Source organism: Zootoca vivipara, chromosome 8, assembly GCF_963506605.1.
Source record: "Zootoca vivipara chromosome 8, rZooViv1.1, whole genome shotgun sequence".
NCBI lineage: Eukaryota > Metazoa > Chordata > Lepidosauria > Squamata > Lacertidae > Zootoca > Zootoca vivipara.
The window spans coordinates 60,360,205-60,376,768 of NC_083283.1; positions in this window are offsets into that span (position 1 = coordinate 60,360,205).

Sequence of the window (16,564 nt, forward strand, 5' to 3'; positions counted from 1 at the left end):
AGACTGTGGGTGGATCTACAAACGGGTGGGGTGGGGTGGAGAACGCTATAAGTAAATCAGGAATTAAATCGTTATAACAAAAGAGAAAAGCCCTGCGCTATGGAAAATCACATATCAAAATTTATAACACATTCAAATTGTTGTTTCTTTACTAATGTAGCTGAGTCCTGTACAACAGATTCATATAAAGGCATTATACTGTACTGGTTGAGTTTCGAGTCTCGCAGCAAAAATAACTGAATCTCCCAGCTACAGCTTCTCCAAAGACTCTGAGTGTCAGAACAGTGGGGGTGAAGCTGCTGTATGGGGAGTTGTGCTTATGTGCCTGCAAGAGTATCAGATGGAGTAAACTATTCTGAGACAGCTACAAAATGAATTCTGCTTTACTTTCAGCTCTCATGAGTTCCAGGAGTTCCAGGCTTTGAAAAGCGAGAAAGGATGGGCCACATGCAGTTATAATTCATGAGGAATGACATCCTCTGAGAAGGAGCTAGCAAGAGCTAGCGGGATGAGGCAGAGGGGCCCAGCTCCAAGAAGGGTGAGGAGGCAGAAGGGAAGCAAGACCTGCAACTATCTGGGTCTGGAGGGAGATTAGCATAAACAAGCACACACTAGCAAGTGTCATTAAGTAGCATGGGTTTGCTTGTGTATCTGTGTGAGGTCATTTTCCTTTGACAATCTTGTCTCATGTGAGTAATAGTTTTAAGGATGGGTTATCCCCCCCCATTTTTATTTTAACTCCTGATTTGGACTTTAGCAGGTCAGAGAGATGTGGGACAGTAGGAAGTAAAGAGAGGGTGGGGACAGGAAGAGAGGGGAAAGAGCATCAAGAATCAAAATGGGACAGGAATTCTGCAGTAAGTATGTTGGCCCCTGTAAGGGGGAGGGCTTATAAAGACCCCCCCTCATCCGAAGTAGCCCGTCTCCCAGCAGTCATGAGAGGGAAGGGTCTGATGGAGGGAGTCAGGAAACGGAGAGGCAACATCCAAGAGCCCCTGCTCCATAGGCAGGAAGAGAGGGAGGCAGAAAGAGAGGACAGGAATCGGTCAGACAGAAGACCCGTCCCCCCAACGCCGGAATTGAGGAGGAGGAGGAAAGGGAGGCGCTTCTCAGTTCCGAGGCTTTTATGTTGGTCCAGAACGCGGAGGGGGGCAGTGCAGGAATCTGACTTGAGCGGGTAGACATGGAATCAGCAGTTCGTTACACTGTAAATAATGTGCACCAATAAAAACGTCTGAAAGACAAGCATGTGGAAGGTCGTTACTCAAGAGTAGTCACTACAACCCTGACAGCCCCAAAGGAACTGGGTAAAGAAACTCCAGTCTCCTTTGGGGGACCCTGAGAGCCCCAGCCAAAGCACTACCAGGGAGTGTTGAGGGTTGGAATTAAGCAGCAATCCAACTTCTTTCTGCCCTCCAGGCGTCAAGCCTTTTTGCCCAGGGAATTTGCATTCACTTCCTGGTAAAGCAGGCCACCCAAACAGCTAGGAATTAACAATGCAAGAGCAAAAGATTTCCCCACTGATTTCCCTCTGATAAAGGGAATGTGCAGAGCTGGTCTACCCATGTCGTGGGGAGAAGCACCCACCTGGTGGAAGTGCAAGATGTGGCACTGAATCCGCCTGCTGCTTCGGCTGTTGAGAAGGAGGCATTCCTGTGTGGAGGTTGCTGACTGGCTCCCCACCCCCTAGCAGAGAAGTCATGAAAGTGGCAACACTTTGAGGGGGGTCCTGTTTCCCACCAAGTTCAGCAAGAGCCAGCACATGGTGGCAGTGGAAGTGGTGCGTGGTGCGGTGGAAAGCTGGACTTCTACAGTGCATCAGAAAGTGTTTCACTTCCATTGCAGAAAAAAATATACTGCCTTAGAGTTTTCTAATTTAGCACATTTATTTTATCAATAGAAAAGAAAGATAAATAGTCTGAAACTGCCAAGCATGATTAATATTGTATTAATCAAGTAATATTGTTTTACTATTGCTGCCATTCACCTATAATTACTCATGAACATATGAAATGGAAAAAATAAAGCATCGTAATTATTTCAGTTTTGGGAAATTTTCCACCCCAGATTACTGGACAGGACACCCTTCAGTGAAGTGACAATCTGCCTTCTCAAACATTACCCAGCAAAACACTTTGCCACAGCAACCAGCATAAATGTGCAGAAGACAGGACTCAGCTACATTAGTAAAGAAAAAGTGTTTTATATGTGTTATAACACTGTGACATCAGATGGCATTTTGGAGTCCCATCTTTCGCCAACGTGATTTCCCATTATGAAGTTTACAACATTTAAAAAATATTTTTAGATCTAGCCACAGTCCCTGGAGAGGCCGGGGTTATGGAGCCGGATGGGATTCTTACTTTCTTTGGGCAGTAGTGAGAGAGACCTCTGTGAGTTAATTACAAATCGTATAGGGTACATTTCTAAGATCCAAGGCAGTGAACAGGGATGAAGAGTCCCGCATGCACCACAAGCTTCTGTTGAGACTTTCAAGAAGGGATCCTAGCTGCACATCTGGCCCATGTCAGAAAGCATGACTTGGCTCAGGGGAGTCAAAAGCCCAAGGCTTCACAACCGTTGCACACAAACTCTTGGGTCACACTGGAGGAGGACTGTAAGCATCTCACTCCTACCTTTGTCCTTCCACTCCTTCACTCACTCACTCACTCACATGCACATCTCTAAGAATAAATTCTGTTTGCCCCTAAACACACACACACACATTTCCTAGTGGGGGTTGGTGGAAGGGGACACTGGGCACAAAAACAGAGAAAAACAATGTGTTTAACAGCAGGCATGCAACTGCAATCCCACCTGAAAAAAATCCAACATTTCGCTTCAAAATTTATTAGCTCCTCTGATTCTTTTTTTATATACATAGAGGATCTACGAAGAGAGAAAAAAATTGACAAGCAGATTTATAGTAACCTCTTAGACTCACCCCTGCTGTGAAAATTAGTCCAAGACAGAGAAGACGAGTTGGTCTGAGACCCCAAGAAGTATTTGGCATCTGTCCCCGACAATAGAGATACAAAACAGGTACTTCCAAGAGCAAAATCACACTCTTGACTGGAAAGTCAACACACCTATGAGGCAAAATACAAAAGAGCAGGGCAGGGGATGAAGTCAGTGGACTAAATCTTTTAAATGCACGGCTACTGAGGCTCTTGCTGGGACATGTTTTACTCAGGCTACTCACAGGCCTCATAAGGACTCAGAATCTGTCCTTCCTGTCAAAAGACTTATGAAGAAGGGTAGATAAGTTGCTGTGAATCTGTGATGCCGCAAACCTAAGACTACATCAAATCCTGGTAATTGCTTACCACACTGGAGCATAAACTTACCTCATTGTCTAACTGCACCTTGGGAATGATTCTTTAAAAGTGGACTTCTGCCGATGCCATTCCTGAGAGACCCTTTCCACCACACAAATACAACTGTTATGTGCACCTTGGTTCACTGAGCAGTGAGTTGTTTCCAGGGATGCAAGCTCTTACCTCAGTTTGATTTCCTTTGGAAGGAGGTCACAAGAAATTCATAGCAATTTGTAATATTTGCATTTTATTTACAAATGTACAGGTTGACTGCAGGTGTACCTTCAACACACAAACAGATGTCCCAAAAGTCTACTGCTCCCTGCGTAATATCTTCAAGGAGACAGCCAACACCCCCAGCTGCTGCTAGCTTTTCCCACACTCTGCCTCTGTCTGCCTCTCCAGTTGCCTGCCTAATCTCTCTTTCACAGATAGTCTCCTTGCTTACATCATTCTTGCTTACATCATCCCCGGCTAGAAAATGGGTGAAGAGACATCTCATTTCCAGAAAAGCCTTTGCCCACTCCCTGAACAGGAAAGGAAAATGTGCTGGTACTTAAGAAAAAAATTCCAAAAGCCACAACTGAACAATATATATTTGGACAACAAAAATGTCACAAAATCGCAAGAAAGGTTTTGAGCTTTCCAGAACTCATCATCAGGAGAAATATATACACAAAAGGTATTACCACAGAGCAGGGAGTGGAGAAGATGGACGGGGGATCTTCAAACAGAAAGATGATTGTTGTAGCCATGAGATCTACATTTAGACTCTATCTCAAAATGAAGATGGCAGACTGATTGAATTATTCTTTGCTACCAGAGAAAAGAAAAATGAGGAAATCATATAATTGATAATGAAAAGCAATTAATAAAGAAACCAGGAAGTACACAAATAAAACAAAATATCAAGATGCTGCAAACCCAATTTTCAATGTTAATTAATCAAGAAGTTGAATGGAAAATAAAAATGCTAAGGCAGAAGAATTTGCTAACAAGCCTGGAAAATTATTAGCATGGCAGTTAAAAAAGAAACAAGGACAAAATACTATTAATAAGTTAAAAATAGAAGATAAAATAATAGAAAATCTGAAGGAGACATTTCTTAAGATTTTATAAAGAACTGTACAAAGCAGGAAAATATATATAGAGAAAATAGAAAATTATTTAGAGCAGAATAAATTACCGAAGATTCCGAAAGATAAAAAAGACCAACTGAATTCACCAATAATGACAATAGAAATACAATCAGTGATAAAACAACTAAAAACAGGCAAAGCTCCAGGACCAGAATGACTTATTGTGAAGTATTATAAAAAAAACTGAAGTATAAACATAATTAAGTTATAAAAAATATTAGGCTAAGAATGGCCAGATTAGAGCGCGAGAATTGCTCGTCCCCACAGAACAATAAAGTGTCAGAAGGATAATGGAGAAGTGCATGTCAGTTCCTACATCTATGCAATGAGAAGTGACCACATTCTCAAATCCTTCCCCGTTACCGAGGAGAATCATAAAAATGTTAGCTGGATCTGAAGATCATTTTATTTCTACTGTTCCACCCGAAGAGTCAACTTCCTGGGCTGGCCTGGTTCATTAGTGTAAACTTATCCTGGTTTACCCATGATTTGTGCACCCAGGAGTTTAGAGGATCCTTTCCCCCTCAATTTTTTTAAAAATATTATCCACTCTTCCCTCAAAAAAACCTCTAAAAGAGTTTCTGCTCTTGTTAACACATTTCTTCTTTAGTCTGAAACCTCAAAGATCTTGCAGAGTCAGGCCCAGGCTGCTACCGGGCCCAGCATTGGCGGCAGCAACAAGCAGCTCCAGCTTGCCTAGCCCTACCGATTGCCATCCCACCACCGCACTTACCTGACCTGGGGTTTTGGGTCTACTGGTCAAAATGGGAGCCTCAACGATTGCCCTCTCCTGCCAGAAACAAACCAGGATGGCTCCAAGAAAATGCACTTGGCAAGAAGGAGCACTAGTGGGCCGCCCCCTTACCAGCTTGTGATTGGCGAAGCGGATAGCCAGCCAATCAGGATTTTAAAAAGTAATAATGATTTTTTAAAAAGAATACACACACGTAATTTTTTTCCTGCACTTCTCACTTCCCTCTGTGGCCCCCTAGCCTCATGCTGTGGCGTCCCATTTATGCATTTTCACCTGCGGGCCCCTTGGAATATCCTGGGGGCTCCCAGGAGGCCACATGGATCCCAGCTGGGAAACACTGCTATAAGCAACATGCTCAAGTAACTCAAGTGTACCAGAGATGCACTGCAACATTCTCACTTGTTTCTCAATAATTGTAATGCATACTGAGTTCTGGATACTGTAGTCACTACATAGTTAAAATTAACTGTAAATCTAATCAGTTTTCTTTCAAGCAGTCAAATTAACCGGACCCTGTCATGTTTTGAAAATTCATATAGGGTTAGATTAATTTCCTAGTTTGCTCTATCACAACTGGTTTGCTAAAAAAGTATTCAACCAAACGGAAATGCTAGCATCCAAGATTCCCACTCCTGCTCCCACAGCATGCTTGTGTGTGTGCACGCGCGCGCACACACACTTGATCATAAGATACTGACCCAGTTTGGATGCCATGTTAAACCAAACCAAACCAAACCGTGTCTCAGTACAGATGCACAAGCATGAGGGATTCTTGAGATATTGCTGCTGCTTTGTTCCTACTCTGATTATGCTGCTGCTGCACTGATGTGCCATGGCTTGGATTCATATGCTCTCTGAACATGGACTTATAGTGTGTCTCCTCCAAATAAACAACAAGCTGTAAGCCATAGAAGAAACCTAGGCCACAGATTGCAGTGTTTGAAATGAGACAAAGCACAAGCACATGTCTGGATGACACACTAAGTCAGTGGTGGGGAACCTCCTTTGAATATTCACAGGTGTCAGTCACCCAGCTTCATCATTACATCAGGCCACTGACAGGTGGGCAGCCCCACTCACCTCATCAGTTGGCTCATGGGGGTGGGAGGATCTGGTCCACCATCTGGATCCAATTTCCCACCCCAGCACAACAGTAGGAAGATTGGAGGGGGAAGGACCTTGGCTCAGTGGCAGAGTACCTACATTGTCTACAGAAGGTCCCAGGTTGAATAACCAGCATCTGCAGGTAGGGCTGGGAGAGACACCAGTCTGAAACCCTGGAGAGTCACTGCTAGTCAGTATAGGCAAAACTGAGCTAGATGGACCAGAGTTCTGACTTGGTATAAGGAAAATTCTTGTGTTCTTATGTGAAAGAGGAGCAAAGGCACAATCTTCTCGCCAGGAGCTCACACATCTGTGTGTTTGCACCAAGCCAAGATTTGATTTAGCATTACGTGTGAACTGGGCCAGTGTCTTCATGTGAAAATGCGGCCTACTCTGGGGTGCTGCTTACCAGTCTGCAAACTAACAGACAATCCTGTGATTAAGAAACTGGGCACATCTTTTGTCACTCTGTGCTCATAACCGCTTTGCTAATATATTCACGCTCCTGGCTGGAGACTTGTAGCTGCTGATATAAGGAAACTAAGATTCTCACCCCCTCACATCCACATAACCATGCAAAACTGTTCCCTCTGAAGTACCGGTAGTACTGCAGGCTCTAGTAAAAAATTGCATTGCAATGTAAAAAAGTTCAGGAATTGCAGTGATCCATTGCTGTCAACCCTAAATTGATTTTCAGTTTCAATACTGCAGTGGAAAGTGAAGAAAAATGCATAGAATAAGAAATCCAAGACTAATAGCATTCCCCTTTATCAGTATTAATATGAGATGAGATGCTGGTTAGAAATATTCCACTGAAACACGCCCCCCCAAATAACCAGACCGAACAAAGCATCAGCTGCAATGCTGTAGTAAGATCTTGACCACAATAGGGAAGCAATAGTACTCTCACTTGGAAGTATAACCTGGAATTGAAATGCACCTTTGAATACTGAATCCAAGTTTTAAAAAGCAAGCCCATAATAGGAGGACATAACAGGCATTACAGAGCCTTGTATGTTTTGAATTTGGCCAGGTTTATGCTCCTAAAAAGAGGCTTGCTAAACAACCCTCCAAATATAAGGAGAAAAATCACCAGTATATGAAGACATTCAATATGTTTTCCCTCCCTATTTATGCTCTCCTAAAATACATATGCATTCTTCATTCCTTATGAATCCCATATATTACAGTAATAGAGCTGTCCCAAATATGTCTCCCATATGGAATAGAAAAAGTACTGTAATGTATTATTGCTGTCTCAGATACACTCCCCTTTTGCTCTGTATGGCTCTCTGCTGTGGATTCTCTTTGAAGATGCTGATTCCCTAACACTATCAGGCTGGCACTGATGTCTTCATGGAACTATAAAGCATGAGCACTTTTAGATGAAAATGTTTAAAGGATGGGCGCTGCATGATCTCCACCTTTTCTTTTTTGCTTTTCAGCTGAAAGGAAATGGTCTTTTTCTTTTGTTTATTTACCATTGTAGGAATTCTCATCTTCACTTACAGATGTCTCAAACACTGAGGTATTACACAAGAAAGCTGTGCCACACTATGCAGAGTAACAGGAGCTGTTCTGGTTGCAGCTAAGAGAGCTGTCAAGTGAGAGATTTTGCTAGAATAGCAGCTTTGTGTAGGGACTTTGGCTGTGTACACAGCATATATTTCAAGTGCATTTCAAGCACATGACTTCCCCTAAATAATCCCAGGAACTGTAGTTTGTTAAGGGTGCTAGTGAGTGGTAAACTATATTTCCCAGTATTCTTTGGGGGAAGCACTGTGTTTTAAACATATGATGTGCATGCAGACCTAAAGGAGATAAACATAGATGAAGGAAGGGACTTAAGGAGATAAACACCTCTGATGAATACCAAAAGTGTACCCTACTCTTTTAGAATGTACCGTATTGGCCCAAATATAAGCCGCACCTGAATATAAGCCACACCTTTAAAATTCAAGGGGTTAAAAAGCAAAAAAGACAATACCCAAATACAAGCCCCTCCCTTAAAATTCCGCAGGCACTCACACCTCTTCCGTTTTACTGTGTGTTTGTTTTAGCAGTGATAGCCTAAAAGCCAATTTTTGTAAGGTTGCAAATTTAAGCCACACTTTAACTTTACATGGTTGGAATTTGGCAAAAAAGTGAAGCTTATATTCAGGACAATATGGTATCTAAATACAGTGGTACCTCGACTTACGAACGACTCGACAACTGAATTTTTCGACTTACGAATGGGGCAAATGGCCGCACGCTTACGAAATTCTCGACATCCGAATGGAAACTGCGGCGGTTTTAGATAGGGTTTTTTCGACTTACGATTTTTTTTGTTTCCAAAGCATTCCTATGGGAAATCACGTTTCCAATGCCGCTTTTCGACTTACGAATTTTTCGACCTACAAAGGTGCCTTCGGAACGGATTAAATTCGTAAATCAAGGCACCACTGTAGAAAGCACAGAGTTTAGCTGTGCTGGCTGAGGCTGATAGGAGTTATAATCCAAAACATCTGGAGGGCACTGTGTTGGCGAAAGGCTTGCCTACAAGGCTGGCGAAAGGCTGGTGCCCGCCCTGTGGATGTCAAGGAAATAAACAACTATCTGACTTTTAGAAGACATCTGAAGGCAGCCCTGTTTAGAGAAAATTTTAATGACTGATGTTTTAATGTATTTTTAATATTTTGTTGGAAGCTGCCCAGAGTGCTGGGGAAACCCAGCCAGATGGGCAGGGTATAAATAAATAAATAAATTTATTATTATTATTATTATTATTATTATTATTATTATTATTATTATTATTATTACTACTCCTACTCAAAGCCATGAGAGGAGAGCAGAAGGGAGTATTCTGTCCAAAAGTGAAGCTAACCACAAAGCCTGCAACTACATCTGACTGCAATAAAGATTACCATTTGCTACAACCAACTCCAAGTGCTGCTGAGATTGTGGTTGGGCTAAGAGGGAACCCTGCAAAGCTGTGTTGCCACCTGGCAACCCTCAGGTGACATGTGCTTTCCTAGTGGCAGTCTCACAGTTTAATAGAAACACCATCCCACAGGAAACTCAGCGACTCAACACTTCCACCTGCTGCCAAGTGTTGCAAGTTTTATCTGCTTTGTAGACTCAAAATTATGTCAACATAAGGTTGTGAGTGTTTAAGATATATTTTCATGAGAACATTGTTCTACTTTGCTGAAGGTTTTGGAGGTATTGTTTTGTTTTTGCGAACCACTGCAATACTATAGGAGAGAGCTAGGCTATACTTCTAAAGACAAAGGAAATCTTGTTATTTGAGATGTACATTTTGCATAAGACAAAACCATGTAGTACAAAACACTTCTATTAATGCTAGACTCATTGTATAGCGTAGAGCAGGTGGGTGGGTGGGTGTGTTTCAACCTTTTTGAGTCCATGGCTCCCTTAATCAACTACTGTACATTCTCTCTGTAGCACTGGGGCTCAGGAGCCCAGTTATCGACACCCCTTGCCTGCAGAACTGGAAGACTCTCACCCTTTCTTGACTACCCTTCCTTGTAGACTGTTCCTTCGGCCTCCTCTTTCCTCTCCCCTCTCTTTGGGAGTCCTCTGGGCAGCTGCTGCTGCCATCCATGGTCTCTTAGCTGCCCACCCTACCCCAAAGAGTGATGCCTCCCAGAGGCACCATTTGCCTGTGGAGCTTATAGCCAGGGATGCTGCAATAAAAACCTGTGCAAGCCTTTGGGAGGCAAAGATGTGAGAAGGCATCAGAGGAGGGAGGGAAGGAAAGAGGGACAGAGGCCAGTGTTGCTCACGGCACTCCTGGCCATCATTCAAGGCACCCCAGGGTGCCATGGTACACTGGTTGAAAACCACTGGCATAGAGGACCTTGTGTAATGGTGGGCAATAGGCTGACAGTGTGGGTGTGTTGACAGGGCAGGGGGAAAAGCACATCTGTGGAAATTAAAGACACTCCCGACATTAGTAGACATTCCTTCTGCTCATGCTAGGGGCTGTTGGGATCCAAACCACTTTTTTCCATATAGCACATCTAAGAAATAAGTTAAAAATGGATAATTTCATGGTTTTAAGTTTAATATTTCAGGCTTCGTATGTTCCACCATTTCATTACCGTATATCCATCCATCCCTCTCCCCCCCCTTCACACACACTATAAAACTAAGAAATGGTTTGTGGGGAAAGTTGGATCTCATGAGAAACTAGTGACGTCCAGAAATTAAATGTAACTTTTAAAAAAAAACAAGTGAAGGACTTTGACCTCAGTCTTAATGATATTTACTTGGAAAATAAATCCCAGTGATTTCAGAATTGCTTAGAATTGCATCTGCCACGCTATAAGCAAAAATAAATAAATGATAAAGTTGTAGTTTTATTCTGAGTGCAATATTTGGGGTTTGCAGACTTTGAAGCTCTTTTATGTGGCCTCAAATGGTTTAATGGGAAGCGGAGATCAGCTAGGCATACAGAATTAGACAGGAGACATAATTGGATGTTCCAAAAGAATACTGGGGAGCCTTGTAATGTGGACTGTACATTTCAAAAACCATGACAACTAGAAAATGTTAAAAGCTGAAATTGTCAAGAGTCCAAATTCTGCAGCAGAAATTAAGAACTGCATGGAGGTCACCATGTGAAGAATGTCTATTCTCATTGCACTCAGGATTATTCAGTCTTAAATGGTGTCAGTGTAATGTTCAAGATTTTTACTGGGAAAAAGCTCATCTCCTTTTTCTTTTATTTATGTCTGCTGATAAGTAATGCTGTGTTGTAGAAAACAGTGAACGTTAACTGGCAGCATGAATGAGTTAATACAAGCTTATTTTTCAGCCAGATAGGTTGCTGCCATAAAGACTTTAAGACTTTCCAGACCAGTTTCTTCTAAATGTAAACTCCTGGAAATACTTGAGGGGATGTATCTTTTCTATCCCTGTTTCTGTTAGGAGAAACACAAAGAAACTTTGTGTTGCTTTCAGAGGAATCTTTGCCAGGTTCTGTGGGGCCCTTTGCAAACAGAGGCCTCTAATGATTAAACAAACACGTCAACCAAATAACTGCAAATGGTTTCAAAGTTTTGAGGACAAAAAGAAATGCTGACACTTTATGCTGTTAAGACTATTTGATTGACTTGGCAAAACTGGAGGTTGAAACCTGTTAGTGTAAACTGTAAAGCAAATATTCAAAGGGCAGCACAGATTAAATGGAGCTGCCAGCACTATTGCTGCCAATTCATTCTGCCAGTTTACACTTAGCCTTTTCCTCTTTGTAAGTACCCAAGACCCTTTTCAGCCCTAACCTGTCAAAACAACTCAGCATCATGGACAGCAATAAAGTGCCCGCCTTTTTATCATAGGCACCAATGAAAGATAAACAAAAATCTTGATCTGCTTGGAGATAACTCTGGGAATAGAAAGGCGCTCCTCACTTTCTGGTAGCATTTTGCACTGACATGCAACTGAGATTACCAGATTGCCTTCTGGTGCCTGTCTGGACAGATGATTGTAGCTGCCAAAGAAAGATTGTCTTCTTCTTGAGCCATATGTTAGGATGATCTGCTCAGTGAAGGAAGAGAGCTGCTAACTTTTTAAGAGATGAGCCAGCTATATTTACACAACCTAGTCAGGCTATAATTAATTGTCCTATCTGAGAGAACTCTTTGTTCAAAAAGATAGAAGCTGCTTTTTGTGCATGTGCATAAACATGCATGCATGCAAAATAAATAAATGACATACATTATACATCTTCTCCATCACCACCTCTCTCCAGTTATACAGAAAGATGGGAAGCTGTCTTATGATGAGTCAGGGTATTGGTCCATTAGCTCAGTATAGTCCACAACAAGAGAAACTGAATGTGTACCACCATGTCAGAGTACAGAAAAAGAAGGAGACAGCTGCATCCCTGTAAACAAACACTGACTGTGGCATAGCAATTGCAGATGTGAAATTATTACAAGGTTATTATTACCCTAGCTGTGAGAGCATTAATAGAAAAGAGGTGGAGATGAATGTTTTAAAAACAGGTACAAGCAAAATAAAACATGCTGTTTAATAAGCACAAAAAACTATATAGCCAGTACCCAGTTACTCTCTTCCAAATGAGTAATTCAGTGTGACAAACAAAACAGAAAAACAAACACTTGGATGAAAATAGCAGTAATTCTTAAAATATTTACCTAGCAAGTTTAATTGCTTTTGAAGAAGAGCTTTTACTCAAAACACGTCAGACTTTGACAAGTAAAATCACTTTTCAGTAAATTGTGTCTCATTACCTGTTGTTCACCACTCTTGTTTTTCCCACTCACTGATGTCACATTGTTTACAGAATTCTGATGGTCTATCCCAGGGGTTGTCAACCTGGTCCCTACTGCCCACTAGTGCGCATTTCAGGATTCTAGGTGAGCAGTAGGGGGTTCTGCGGCACAAGCTGAATCCTCCTTCCATCAAGCATTGGTGGGCGGTAAGGAAATTTTACCATCAAGAAAGATGCATTAGTGGCAGTAGGTACCGTACAAAAAGGTTGACTGCCCCTGGTCCAGGGCCGGCTCTACGGCCAGGCTGGGTGGCGCAGGGCGCCACGGCACCGGCCCGCTGGGGGGGGGGGCGCCACACAGCCGCACCTGCCCACCCGCCGGCCGCTCTGCCACGCAGCAAGCCCGCCCGCCCATTGCGCAGCAGCGCCCTCGGTGACCGCGCTGCATGCTGAGGCCGGCCAACCACCCACCCATTGCACTGGAAAACGGGGCAGCGGGGGGCGGCGGAGGGATCCGTCGCACCATGACGCCAGGGCGCCAAAGGTGCTTAAGACGGCCCTGCCCTGGTCTATCCAATATTACTTACTAAGTCAAATTTTCCGTGATGGGGGATAAAGGGATTTAAAGTGCTTCAACTCTGGGGCAACGTTACAGAAGAAAATTCAACAAATAACCACTTAAAATAAAATTTATATTCTTTAATTTTTCTTTTGAAATATATAAAAGAAATAGTCACCATCAAAATGACAGAAAATGGTGGTAGTTTGTATATTAGCTACCAAATAGTGGAAAAAGAAGCAGGTGCCAGCAACCAAGGAATGGGAAATAGCTCTGCTGCACGGTACTTAACCATAAGATCACATACTATAAATTGTTGTGTAAAGATGCAGCAAACACACAAATAAATATTTGCATTAGAACCCTAGTATAAGTTTGTTATAATACTGGAATGACAAATTTCAGCATAATGCTTGAGCAGCAATACTAGAGATTTGAATTAGTAGTGGTAAAATGATACTGTCAGATAAAATCTAGAAAGACTTAAAGATGTAAAATATAATTTTCTGTATCACTTAACCTTTAGAAATGTAGGACACATCTGTGATGCAATTATTAAAATATGCCTATATTGTACTTTGACTTAAGCATTAATTCTGGGAATTAGTATTGGTCAGATGTTGTTTTGTTTTAAAATAATTTAGGTGCTGCTGTCTCCACCTGGAAATGGGAATATGTGTCAGTGTCTTCATATTGTTGTGAAGACTGATGAGAAAAGGAAATATAGTATCTGATGAGAAGCTCAAAAATGTAAATATATTCATACTCAGTATGAATATATTTCACCAATACTGTACATTTGAAGAGAAGAACAATAATAGCAACTACCTGCTGAGTATATGAAATATAAAAATGGATTCATTCATGTTCATCCATATTCACCTAAAATGATGTGGTGAGGGACAATCAAATCTGACGGTAGTTCCCAATAAAACTACAACAAGCTTTATTGTCAAGGAGCCTTAAACCACATGGCTTGATTCTGTTGCATTTAAGTACCAGAAATAACATCATTTAAACCTTAGAGGAACAGTCGCTTTTCCTTCTGATGATGACTTACTGCGGAAGAAGCAAGTTCCTGGGTACATGCCTGTCCTGGCATTAGCAGCACCCTGGCAAATGTCGACAGATACCTGGGCCCCTGCAGAGCCCATCAGTGCTGATGTCTGCCCTGGGTGTCCTATACTTGGTAGTTACAGCACCTGGCAGCCATTTAATTTCCCATAGTGCCCTTGACATAGCATTGCTCCCTGGCAGTTGTTGGGTTTTATTATTACAGTATTTATTATTGCTTTTCTTTGCCAGATAAGCCCACTCAGGAGGCCACTTTGTCAAGGGGCCCCTTAAACCTTGAAAGAGACAATCTTGCTTCCTAGTCCCTTATCTTAAATGTAGAGAAAGGATTTTTTTTAAATGAGAGTGGGGATTCTGGCATCTCATGGCTAAACTACACAAGAGATCTATTGTACAATCTCAGACTTTCTGAAGTTTCAGAAGAGAGCCAGTGTGGTGTAGTGGTTAAGAGCAGTGGACTTGCAATCTGGTGAACCGGGTTCGCGTCTCCGCTCCTCCACATGTAGCTGCTGGGTGACCTTGGGCTAGTCACACTTCTTTGAAGTCTCTCAGCCCCACTCACCTCACAGAGTGTTTGTTGTGGGGGAGGAGGGGAAAGGAGATTGTTAGCTGCTTTGAGACTCCTTAGGGTAGTGATAAAGCGGGATATCAAATCCAAACTCCTCTTCTTCTTCTGTTCCTATTTGAAAGCAGCCCCTCTCTCTTTCTCCCTCTGCTCCAGTTATGGCATTGGGAGAGGAAGATGTAGTACAGTAGAGTATTGTCCCCTACAGGCCAAATAGTCACAGAGGGAGTGATTTAGATCATTGAAACACTGGGGGAAGTTTAAGGGAGGGGGAGCACTGCTTATGCTCCAATAAAAATCAGGGTCCCTTGTGTATGCTTTTAACTAAAAATGCAACTGCCTCTAGAGATCTAATCATGGATCTCTATTGCCTTTTGTAGTTTGACGCTCATGCCCAACATTTTGCTTTTGTTAATTCAATGTCTTTTAAGAATTTATTCAGATTCTTTCAGGTTCAGACATAGCAACTGCTGTTTATGTAATCTTGATGCTAAATTACTGTAATGGGCTATTATGATTATTTATTTATACAGCACTATCAACGCATGTTGCGCTTTACAGAGTAACAGTAAGTAGCAAGGACAGGTTCCTGCCCCAAGAGGCTTCAAAGATACATTTTGATGGCAGGGAAGGCGAGAGAGAGGAAAGAGGAAAGGGCAGGGGAAACAAAATGAAAGAGGAGAAATGGAAGAGGCAAGGACTGAAAGGGAGCAAAATCTAACTGGTAGGGATAGTAGCTAAGGAACTAGGTTTCGCTGAAAAGAAGGAATTTAGGAAGGGATTTGAAGAAAGAGGGGAAACTGGTTCCACATGGAAGCTCTAGGAAGGAGTTTCAGGCATAGGACATGGTGAGGGGAAGTTAATGGAGCCATTTAAGAACCAGGGGCTGCTATTTACTCTTCAGAAAGGGGAGGCATGACCTTCTTCGTGAGATGGACCGTGTGTTTCAGAGCATGCACTGCATTTATTTACTTATTAAATTTATATCCTCCTGCCCTTACACTGTATTCCCACTGTATTCCCCACATGGAATTCTCGTCTGGCACCATCTGTAGGACAAACCTATAGTGGAGGAATTTTGTATTACAAGGAGATGGGTTTCTTGGTTTGTACAATTCTTCTTCATTCCTTATTGGCACATCCTAAAGGGTTAAACCCTTTAGGACCCTCAAGCGTTTTTTGGTTTGCTTTATTAACTTGATTTGCTGCCTGAGCTTCAGGGATAAGTACCAGCAGAGAGGACCCACTTCTGGGTCAGCTGATGGCTGAATGCCATCCAGCAGTAGTGCAGCTGCAGGGTTTATTATCTATGCTCTATTAGCCTATCTCACCTGGCCCATGATGTAAACATGCCTCACACTATTCCATTAACAGCAGGAGAGAGTGAGTCCTTCCTCCTCCACTTCAGCCTCCGAGTCTGAACTGCTCCCTGTCAGTGGCTCTTCCTGCTCAATAAACCCTGTTTCCCCTTCAGCATCCATCCCTTCATCCCACTATTCTCCCTCTGACCCCCTCCTCAGTGTCCCACCACCAATCCCCTAGCTATGAGCCTTCCTCCTCTGGGGGTTTCCCTTGGGAGTTCCCCGACTGGAGCCTGCCACCACTCCTCTTCATCCAGTCAGTCCCTGAATGATGACTGCACTTAGTGGTTTCATATAACATCATATAGATGTTAAACAGCATAGGAGATAAAATCAAAATCTGAGGAGCCCCACATTGAAGACTTCATGGGACCAAAAAGCACTCCCCAAGCATCACCTTCTGGAAGCAGCCACCCAAGTAGTACTGTAACCATTGCAAAGCAGTGC